At 36.8% G+C, this 12,192-nt stretch overlaps 1 pseudogene; it reads left to right on the top strand.

Annotated features, from left to right (window-relative positions):
* The first annotated feature begins 751 nt into the window (after positions 1–751).
* LOC100945304 lies at positions 752–1,511 on the top strand (annotated as a pseudogene).
* Positions 1,512–12,192: the final 10,681 nt, after the last annotated feature.

Raw genomic sequence — 12,192 nt, 5'->3', positions numbered from 1 at the left:
CTTGGGAGGCTGAGGCAAGAAAATTGCTTAAGCCCAAGAGTTTGAGGTTGCTGTGAGCTATGACGCCACAGCACTCTACCGAGGGCGACACAGTAAGACTCTGTCTCCAAAAAAAAAAAAAAAAAAATTTGGTTTTCAAGACAAAAACTATAAAAAGAGACAAAGAAGGTCATTATATGATAATAAATGGGGTCAATTTAGCAAGAAGATATAATAATCCTAAATATATGTGCACTCAGCACTGAAGCACTCAGGTACATAAAGCAAATATTATCAGAGCTAAACAGAGAAATATACCCCAATACAATAATCAGTGGAGACCTTAACACTCCACTTTCAGCCCTGGACGGATTATCCAGACAGAAAACAAACAAAGAAACATTGGACTTAATCTACACTATACATCAAATGGAACTAATAGATATTTATAGAACATTTCATTCAACAACTACAGAATGCACACCTTTCTCTTCAGCTAATGGATCATTCTCAAGGATAGACCGTATGTTAGGCCATAAAACAAATCTTTAAAAATTCAAAAACATTAAATTTATACCAAGTGTTTTCTCTGACCACAATGGAATAAAACTAGAAATCAATGACAAAAGGAACACTGGAAAATATACAACTGCACAGAAATTTTTAGAAAGAAATCCAAAAAAATTCTCAAATGAAAATAAAACCATATCAAGACTAAGCAGAAGTTGGGCCTCTTTTCTGTGGTGCCTAGGATGCGTTCAGATACTTCAGGATGAAGCTGGATATCTCCTTCCCAGCCACTGACTGCCAGAAACCCATTAAAGTGGACAATGAACACAAACTTTGTACTTACTATGAGAAGCACATGGCCACAGAAGTTGCTGCTGACACGCTGGGTGAAGATGGAAGGGTTATGTGGTCCAAATCAGTGGTGGAAATGACAAGCAAGGTTTCCCCATGAAGCAGGGTGTCTTGACCCATGGCCGGGTCTGCCTGCTGCTGAGTAAGAGATGTTCCTGTTACAGACCAAGGAGAACTGGAGAAAGGAAGTGCAAATCTGTTCGGGGTTGCATTGTGGATGCCAATCTGAGTATTCTCAACTTGGTTATTGTAAAAAAAAGGAGAGAAGGATATTCCTGGACTGACTGACACTATGGTACCTCTGCATCTGGGGCCTAAAAGAGCTAGCAGAATCCGCAAACTTTTCAATCTGTCTAAAGAAGATGACATTTGCCAATATGTTGTGAGGAAGCCCTTAAACAAAGAAGGTAAGAAACCTAGGACCAAAGCACCCAAGATTCAGCATCTTGTAACTCCATGTGTCTTGCAACATAAACACCAGCATTGCTCTGAAGAAACAGCATACTAAGAAAAATAAGGAAGAGGCTGCAGAATATGCTAAACTTTTGGCCAAGAGAATGAAAGAGGCCAAAGAAAAGCACCAGGAACAGATTGCCAAGAGACATAGGCTGTCCTCTCTGACAGCTTCCACCTCTAAGTCTGGATCAGTCAAAAATAAGGATTGTTTTTGAGTAACAAATGAATGAGTTCTTATCTCCAAAAGAAAATATATATATATATATATATATATATATATGGCACACAGCCAAAGCAGTCGTAAGAGGAACATTTGTAGCAGTAGTGCCTACATTAAAAAAGTAAAAAAGCTTCAAATAAACAACTTAATGATGCATCTCAAAGAACTAGAAAAATAAGAGCAAACTAAACCCCAAATTAGTAGAAGAAAAGAAATAATAATAAAGATCAGAGCAGAAATAAATGAAAACAAAAAAATACAAAACAAAAGTTGGATTTTTAAAAAAGATAAACAGAATTGACATGCCTTTAGCCAGTCTAAGAAAAAGAGAAGACCCAAATAAATAAAATCAGAGATGAAAAAGGAGACATGACAACTGAAGCTGCAGAAATCCAAAGAATCCTTAAGACTACTGTGAACAACTATATGCCAATAAATTGGAAAACCCAGAAGAAATGGATAAATTTCTAGACATAAGTAACCTATAAATACTGAACCAGGAAGAAATCCCAAACCTAAATAAATCGATAAAAAGCAACAAGATAGAAGCATTAATAAAAATCTTCCATCAAAGAAAAGTCCAGGACCCAATAGCTTGACTACATTTTACCAGGCTTTCAAAGAACTAATAACAATCCTACTTAAACTAGTCCAAAAAAGTCAAGGAGGAGAGAATATCCAAACTCATTCTATAAGCCCTATATCACCTTGATACCAAAACCAAAGACACAACATAAAAGAAAACCATAGGCCAATATCTATAAAGAACATAGATGCAAAAATCTTCAACAAATACTAGCAAACTGAATTCAATAACACATTGAAAAGATTATTTATCATGATCAAGTGGGATTCATTCCAGAGATGCAAGGATGGTTCAACATACATAAATCAATGTGATACATTATATCAACAGAACCAAGGACAAAAACCAAACAATTATTTCAACTGATGCTAAAAAAGCATTTGATAAAATTCAATATCCCTTAATGATTAAAAAAAAAAAACTCTAAAAAAACTGGGTAAAGAAGGAAGTTATTGCAACATGATAAAAGCCATACGTAACAGACCCACAGCTAGTGTCATACCGAATAGGGGAGAACTATAAGTTTTTCCAATAAAATCCAGAACAAGACAAGGATGCCAAATTTCACCATTGTTATTTAACATAATAGTGGAAGTTCTAGCTAGAGCAATCAGACAAGAGAAAGAAATAAAGGACATCCAAACTGTAAGGAAAAAAGCCAAATCTTTTCTTTTTTTTTTTATTGAGACAGAGTCTCATTTTATCACCCTAAGTAGAGTGCCTTTGCCCCCTAAAATTTTCAAAGCAGCACAATTCACATTCACAAAGATATGAAAACAACCCAAGTGCTCACAAATATATGAATGGATTAATAAAATGTATATATGCACTCTACTTAACCATTAAAAAAAAAAGTGATCTAGTATCTTATTGAACAACCTACAGAGAACTAGAAACCATTTTTCTAAGTGAAACATCACAAGAATGGAGAAACAAACACATATACTCAATACCAAATTGGAACTAATCAATCAACACTTAAGTACACATGTGGAAGTGAATCTCAGGAAAATCAAGCTGGGGGAAAGGGGAGGAGGAGATGGGTAAGTTCACGCCTATTGGGTACAGTGCACACTATACAAAAACAAAGTATGTAAACAAAACATCTGTACCACCCAAAATTCTGAAATTTAAAAAATATGTAGATATCATACAAAGTATCTTCTCTGATCACAAGATGAAGTTAGAAATCAATAATAGAAGTAGAATTGGAAAATTCACACATTTGTGGAAATTTAACAACACAATCTTAAATAACCAATGTATCAAATAGAAGATCACAAGGGAAATTAGAAAGCATTTAGAGATGACAGAAAATAAAAATGCAACATGCCAAACTTTATGCAATACAATGAAAGCAGTGCTAAGGGCAAAATTTATAGATATACATACTTACACTAAAAAACAAGAACGATGTCAAATCAATAACCTAACTGTACAATAACCTAATGAACTAGAAAAAGAACAAACCAAACCCAAAGCTAGCAGGAGGAAGGAAATAATAAAAATGACAGGAGAGATACAAAAAGAGAAGATAAAAACAGAAGAGTAAAATCAATGAAACCAAAATTTGGTTCTTCCAAAAGATCAACAAAAATGACAAACCTTTAGCTAGATGAACTAAAAATAAAAACCAAGAGAGAGAGAAGACTTATATTACTAACATCAGAAATGAAAGTTGGGACATTACTAGTGATTCTGCAGAAATAAAAGGCCAGTAAGAGAATACTGTGAAATATTGTATGCCAACAAATTGGATGACCTAGATGAAACAAATGTTTAGAAAACAATGTTTAGAAACACAAAACCTACCAAGACTAAATATATAAATACAAAATCTGAATAGGCCTATAACTAGTAAGCAGACTGAATCAGTAATCAAAAATCTTCTAACAAAACACGGCCCTGGACCTGATGTCTTTGTGGGTGAAATTCACCAAATATTTAAAGACAAACTAAAACAAATTCATCTCAAACCTTTCCAAAAAATTGAAAGGAACACTTAACTCATTCTATGAGGCCAAATACAGACAACGAAAACTACAGACTAATATCCCTTATGAACACTGATGTAAAAATTTGCAACCAAATACTATCACACCAAATTCAGCAGCATATTAAAAATATTATATGCCATGATTAAGTGGGACTTATTCCTAGAAGACAATGGTTCAACAGATAAACATTGGTCAATGTAATGCACCATATTAACATAATGAAGGGGGACAAAGACATGATTATCTCAATAGATACAGAAAAAACATTTGACAAAATTAAACTTCTATTCCTAGTTTGTTTCATGATTTAAAAAACATACAACAAATTAGGAATAGAAGGAGAGAAACTATCTCAACATAATAAAATCCATAGATGAAAAACCCACAGTGAACATCTTACTCACTGGTGAAAGACTCAGATCTTTTCCTCTAAGGAACAAGGGAAGGATGCCTGCTTTCTCCACTTTGATTACTAAAAGTTCTAGTCAGACCAGTTAGGCAAGAGGAGGAAAAAACAGGCATCCAAATTGGAAACAAAGAAGTAAAAGACTTCTATTTACATATTATATGATTTTATCTGTAGAAAACCCTAAAACGTCCACACACACAAAAATAACTGCTAGAACTAATAAATGAATTCATAGAAGTAGCAGAATATAAAGTCAACACACAAAATCAGTTGCATTTCTGTATAACAATGAATAATCTGTAAAGAAAATTATGGGAACAATTCTATTTATAACAGTGTCAAAAAGAATGAAATACTTAGGAATTAACCAAAAAGGTGGTAAAATAAAAACTAGAAAACATTGCTGAGGCTGGGCATGGTGGCTCACACCTCTGGGAGGCCCTCTGGGAGGCCCTCTGGGAGGCCGAGGCAGGTGGATTCTCTGAACTCAGGAGTTGAAGACCACCCCAAGCCAGAGTGAGACCCTGTCTCTAAACCAGGTGTGGCAAGTGCCTGTAGTCCCAGCTATTCAGGAGGCTGAGGCAAGAGGATCACTTGAGCCTAAGAGTTTGAAGTTGCTGCAAGCTGTGACACCATAGCACTCTACAGAAGGTAAAAAAGTGAAACTCTGTCTCGAAAAAAAAAAACACAAACAAAAGAACATTGCTGAAATAAATTAAAGAAGGCATAAACAAATGAAATCCCATGTTCACAGATTAGAAGACATAATATTTTTAAGATGTGAGTGCTATCCAACATAGATTTAACACAATCCCAATTACTCAATGACACTTTCTGCAGTAATAGAAAAGCCGATCTTAAAACGGAATGTCAAGGATCCTGAATAGCCAGAACAATCTCACAAAGGAAAAACATAAGCTGGGGTAACAGGGACAAGGGGACGGGTAAATTCACCTCTATTGGGTACGATGCACACTGTCTGGATGAAGGGCACACTTATGTGTATAACTTTGATGAGTTCGAATCTAGCCCGGGCCTGCCAAACAACAATGATGGCTGCCACCGAAAAGTAGCTGGGCATTGTGGGGGGTGCCTGTGGTCCCAGCTACATGAGAGGCAGAGGCAGGAGACTCGCTTGAGCCCAGGAGTTGGAGGTTGCTGTGAGCTGTGATGCCATAGCACTCTACCCAGGAGGATAGCTTGAGGCTCTGTCTCCATACTTTTTTTACACCCTCTGTATATAGAGAACTAACACTCCACAATAAAACGTCCAATAAAAAATGAGCAGACTTGAATAGACATCTTTTTTTTTTTTTTGTAGAGACAGAGTCTCACTTTATCACCCTGGGTAGAGTGCTGTAGTGTCACAGCTCACAGCAACCTCCAACTCCTGGCCTTAGGTGAGTCTCTTGCCTCAGCCTCCCGAGTAGCTGGCATTATAGGTGCCCGCTATAATGCCCAGCTATTTATTATTATTATTTTTATAATATACATGTGATCATTAGGTTTCCACTTTTTGCCTTCACAGAATTAAAAAGGCTTGAAATTTAATAACAATAACAATGTTTAAGGACTAGAAACAAAAACCTCATAAAGAATGAAGATAAATACATTCAGAAAAGAAATCAGACGACAGCTGCAACGAAGTATTAAGCAATAATACTAATAGTAATGCAAAGAAAGTAACATTCACATTGTCAAATAAGAGTATGTCTATTATAGAATGCTTTGACTCTGCGGTTCAGTATAGAGTCATCAATTAACTTTTTTTTTTTTTCCAAAGTCTCAAAAATTAGACAATATTTATAAATAAAAATAAAAGATAATTTCAAAAAACACATCATGCCAAATCTTACAGACCATAGAAAAAGAATACTTCAAAATCATTCTGATTAATCTGGATACACCTGACATTAAAATTGGAAAAAATATATTATTATAAAGGGGAAATTACAAACATAATTCACTTTTAAATGAGGATGCAGTATCCTGTATCCTAAACAACATATTAACAACTTGAAGTAAAAATTAATGTTTAAGTGATGTACTTTAGTCAAAATCAAATCCAATTTATGTGAGAATTAGTCACTATTTTCTTTCTTTCTTTCTTTTTTTTTTTTTTTTGAAGTGTTTGGCCAGGACTGGGTTTGAACCTGCCACCTCCGTTATACGGGACTGGCGCCCTACTCCTTTGAGCCACAGATGCCCCCTTTTCTTTTTCTTTTTTCTTGTCCTTACCCTCATCCTCTCCTTCCTTCTCTGTCTGCTCACCCCTTCCCCAATGCCCTACTATGTCATTAATTGTCATTAATTGTCCTCATATCAACTCATACTTCTCCATTCCTGTGATGCTTCACTAAGGATGTGTTCCACCTCCATTCAGGTTAGTACAAATGCTGCAAAATCTCCATTTTTTTTTAATAGCTAAGGCCTTAGCTATACGGGGTTTTTTCTGGTTCCATACAAAATGCAGAATCATTTTTTCCTAAGTCTTGAAAATAGGATGTTGGTATTTTAATAGGGATGGCGTTGAAATGTAAATTTCTCTGGGAAGCATAGACATTTTAACAATGTTGATTTTTCCCAGCCATGAGCATGGTATGTTCTTCCATTTGTTAAAGTCCTCTGCTATTACCTTTCTTAAAGGTTTCATAAGACCCAACTAAAAAGGGGAATTTCAGACCAATTTCACTAATGAATATAGATGCAAAAATTCTCAACAAAATCCTAGCCAATAGATCATAGCTTATTATCAAAAAGGTCATCCATTATGATCAAGTAGGTTTTATCCCAGGGATGCAAGGCTGGTTTAATATACGCAAGTCTATAAATGTTATTTACCGTATCAACAGAAGTAAAACCAAAGATTATATGATCCTCTCAATAGATGCAGAAAAAGCATTTGATAAAATCCAGTATCCTTTTCTAATTAGACATTGATGAGTATAGGCATAGGTGGCATATTTCTTAAACCAGCTATATTTTTGTTGCAGTTTGGCTGGGGCCAGGTTTGAACCTGCCACCCTCAGTATGTGAGGCCACTGCCCTACCCACTGAGCCACAGGCACCACCCTTGAATACGCATTTTTCCAAAGGAGACATGCACATGGCCAACAGGAACATGAAAAGATGCTAAAGAGGGCGGCACCCATAGATCAGTTGGATAGGGTGTTGACCACATACACCAAGGCTGGCGGGATCAAACCTGGCCCTGGCCAGCTAAAACAACAATGACAACTGCAACAACAACAAAAAAATAGCCAGGCATTGTGGCAGGCACCTGTAGTCCCAGCTACTTGGAAGGCTGAGGCAAAAGAATCACTTAAGCCCAGAAGTCTGAGGTAACTGTGAGCTATCATGCCAGGGCACTGTACCCAGGGCAACAGCTTGAGACTCTGTCTCAAAAAAAAAAAAAAGAGATGCTGGAGATCACTAATCCTTAGGGAAATTCAAACTGAAACTACAATGAGATACCACTTTACCCCTGTTTGCATGTGGGCTACTATCCAAAAAAACCCAATAAGTCACGGTATGTGACACACCTCTTGGAGGCAGGACATAGTTATAAGAGGAACGACTTTACCTAACAAATGCAATCGGTGTAACCTGGTTCTCTATACCCTCAATGAATCCCCAACAATAAATTAAGAAATTAAAAACCAATAAAACATAAAATAACAAGTGTTGGTGAGGATATAGAGAAATTAGAACATTTATATGCTGTTGGCACCATTATAAAATGGTAGAGACACTGTGGAAAACAGCATGGTGGTTCCTCAAGAAATTAAAAATAGAATTATCATGTGATCCAGCAATTCCACTTCTGGATATATGCCCAAAAGAATTAAAACCGGGATTTAAGATATGTGTATATCCACATTCAAAGCAGAGTTATTCACAATAGCTAAAACATGGAAGCAACCCAAATGCCCACTGAAGGAAAAATAGATAAGTAAAATGTGGTATATACTAGAATAGAATAATATTTAGCCTTATAAAGGAAAGAAATTCTGACATATGCTACAATGTGGATGAGTCTTGACAAGGTTATGCTAAGTGAAATAAGCCAGTCGGAGAAAGACAAATACTGTGTAAGTCCACTTATATGAGGTACTTAGAGCAGTCAAAATTATAGAGACAGACAGTAGAACCACCAATGATGGTTGCCAGAGGCTGAGAGGAGGGGGAGATGGAGGGTTATTTTTTACTGGGTAAAGAGTTTCAGTTTTACAAGATAAAAAGAGTTATGGAAGCTGGGCACAGTGGCACGTGCCTATACTCCTAGCTACTCGTGCCTGTTAATAACCACTGCACTCCAGCCTGGGCAATACAGAGTGACTCTGTATCTAAAACAGAAGTTTAAAAATAAATTTTTTTAAAAAATTTTAAAGAGTTGGGCAGTGCCTGTGGCTCAGTGGGTAGGGCGCCGGCCCTATATACCAAGGGTGGAGGGTTTGAACCTAGCCCTGGCCAAACTGCAACAAAAAAATAGCCAAGTGTTGTGGTGGGCGCCTATAGTCCCAGCTACTTGGGAGGCTGAGGCAAGAGACTCACCTAAGGCCAGGAGTTGGAGGTTGCTGTGAGCTGTAACACTACAGCACTCTACCCAGGGTGATAAAGTGAGACTCTGTCTCCACAAAAAAAAAAAAAAAAAAAAAAATTTAAAGAGTTATGGAGATGGATGGTGGTGATAGTTATACAACATTATGACTATATTTAATGTCACTGAACTGTACATGTAAAACAGTGAACATTATAAATGTTATATATATTTTAAACATACTACAAAATTAGAGAAAAAAATGTATGGAAAGGTGGGCAGTATGCCATTCAAATAGCATAGTTAGTGGTTAGAAAGCCACTCTCAGGAGGTGATGATTGAGCCCCTAGATGCAAACTAAGGAAGCCAGTCATGTTTAGCAATGTTCTCTACCACATGAAGAAAACACAGCACTTCCTAGAAACATAAAAGATATGATTATCTAGTGAGACATTCCATATTCCTGTACTAATACTATATATATATATGATAATTAAAAACTATTCAAGAACAAGATAAATTAAAAGATAGGGGGGAAAAAATCCAGAAATAAACCCATCAGATATAAGGGAAAGAAAGGATTATTTACATGTTTTTACAACTGGATGACCATTTTCTAAAACTTAGATTCTTAACTCATTGCTCATATCAAAATTATAGATGACAGAACCTAAAGAAATTGAGGGGGGGAGGAGCATCTCTGAATCTAAGTGTTTTTTAAAAACTGAGAATAGAGATTCTGCAGGCAAGATTGGATTTGAGGGTCGCAAGATGGGAACACTCCCAGAATGTAAAGATATCCCACCATGGGTGAAAGTTCCAGAAGACCTGAAAGATCAGAGATGTTTCAGGAACAGATATGCCTGCTAGAACCTATATTTAGCCCAGACAAAAGGCAAATCTCTTACTTTAAGCAGGTAGGCAAGGTCATGATTGAGCTGAAAACTTTGGAATCTTCAGACCTCACCAAGATTGTACAAGCTCCCACTTGTACAAATTCTGGACCAAATAGATTCTCCAGTGCTTGGCTGAGTGGCACCGCCAGCAGCGGCAGTGAGAGATTGTCAAACTTGAGAAAGCTACGAGTGCCCTCCACCTATTTTCTTGGATGAAGTGAAACCTGTTTCCAGCCAATGTGACTGAGGCCACGAGGTAGAGATCAGATTGTGGCTAGAGCTGGCCTGGTTCTGGCTTGACTTAAACTCTGCTCTAGCCCAGTGAGTTAGGAAAAAACATCTGTTTTTGGAGTCTCTGCCTTTGTTGAGTCCTGATGTAGCTGCTAATTAAAAAAAAAAAATAAAGTTTTAGCTAAGCAAATGTTAAAAACTTAGATCATAAATTCTCAAACACTGCATGGCAAATGAATAAGACATAAAGCTCCTTACTGAAGAACTGATGAAAGGAGTTCTTTCATTTTATTTGTTTTAGTCATTCATTTAATCCATTTAATTCACCTGTATTGACAGGGGCTTGATGCCATCAACTTCTCAAGGTATAGGAATGATTGAAAGCATAACATGTCCTTGAAATCATCTTTCTGCTATAAAAAGCTCGATCTACGTCCAACCTGTAAGCAGATCCCTTTCTTTTTTTTTTTTTTTTTTGCAGTTTTTGGCCAGGGCTGGGTTTGAACCCGCCACCTCTGGCATATGGGGCTAGCGCCCTACTCCTTTGAGTCACAGGCACCGACCAGCAGATCTCCTTTTACCTAAAAGGTATTCATAGAGGAGCCCAGATGAGGTCTGCTGACATAGTGCTAACAAAAAGGGTTGCTCTTTTTCTCATCTCCCTCAGCAACACAAATTTTCCCCACCCTAGGATCAGAATCCAGGCTCAGAGGTAGGGAAGCCTATGGGGGTAAGCCACCCAGACAGAAAGCAAGGTCCAGGTCAAAGCATCAATGTCTGCCCACCAGATCCTTCCACATGTGGGCCTCCAAGGCACCTCTGAGAGTCAACATCTCCAGCTAGTAACCAGAGGTTACTCTTTGTCAAAGGCTCTGACACTACAGTAGAGGAAAATTCCTCAGCCATAAATAAAACAACTAAAACATACATTTTATACTACTTGTGGAATAAAGGATAATGTTTTTGTGTTTTCTAGCTATTTGGCAGACAAAAACTCCTTTAATAATGTTTATGGAGAACTGAAAAATCATTATCGGAGGTCTCAAAATATTCATAGTAAAATAATACACGTAAATCTTTCATTCTGTGCAAAGTTATCATCGTATGACAAAATCAGAAGTTAATAACTAAAGTGTTACTGATTTTCAACAAATAATTTCCATTAATTTTTTTGAAAGTTTCTCACATTTCATGTAACTAATAAAATTATTAGTTAAATATCCACCGCCCTCTACCCGCATAACCCATGGGGAAAAAAATGAGTGTAAAACTCTGGCAACATAAAATGTTGTGGAAAATAATCCTGTCAGTCATATTGATAGCAAGAATGATTTGACAGTTTTTATACCTCTCATAACAGCAGCCTGTGATTTGAAATCTTATAACAACAGGAAGCTATGTGCTTTAAGCCGTGCCTGGAATTCCTGATGTGATGAGAGACAACTGCTGTGATCTGTTGCTGCCACCAGCAGGTTATTCTCACAAAATGGTAGTTTCCCCTTTGCTTTTTGTTTTGTTTTCAGCTCATCTCTTGACCACAAAATTCTTTAATCAGGACAAATGATTAGGGAAAATGACTCCCTTGGGTATCCTCAATAACAATTACTTTTTAAAATCTACTACACATAATCTTTTTTTCTGAGGTAGACCTAATCTTTCTCCTCCAAATGCTTGCTTTTTTGAGATCACGTTCCTGATAATACATCTGGAGAACAAGTGGTCCTGGCATAAAAGGTGGAGGTCCACAGTCCATCACACTGATGACTACTGCAAGATAGTCCTTAAATTTTTATTTGGCTTGTAAATTTAGGGCTGGTGTTAGAACAAGACAAGTTCAAGAGTCACACATCGACGGCGGATTAGATTTAGCTTCTACTAAAGAAACATTCATTGTGCTCTTGGGAAGTATTTAACCTTTCTAGGCTTCAGTTTTCTCCTCTGTAAAATGAGAGTAAAGATAATACTGCCTTATAGTTATCAAGAGGAATAAATGAAATAATGCATAGAAAACATTCAG

The sequence above is a fragment of the Otolemur garnettii genome, unplaced genomic scaffold (genome assembly GCF_000181295.1).
Source record: "Otolemur garnettii isolate 467f Iridium unplaced genomic scaffold, OtoGar3 scaffold00004, whole genome shotgun sequence".
Classification (NCBI taxonomy): domain Eukaryota; kingdom Metazoa; phylum Chordata; class Mammalia; order Primates; family Galagidae; genus Otolemur; species Otolemur garnettii.
Note: the sequence above shows the minus strand (reverse complement) of the source record. Positions and strands in the feature narration are given on the sequence as shown.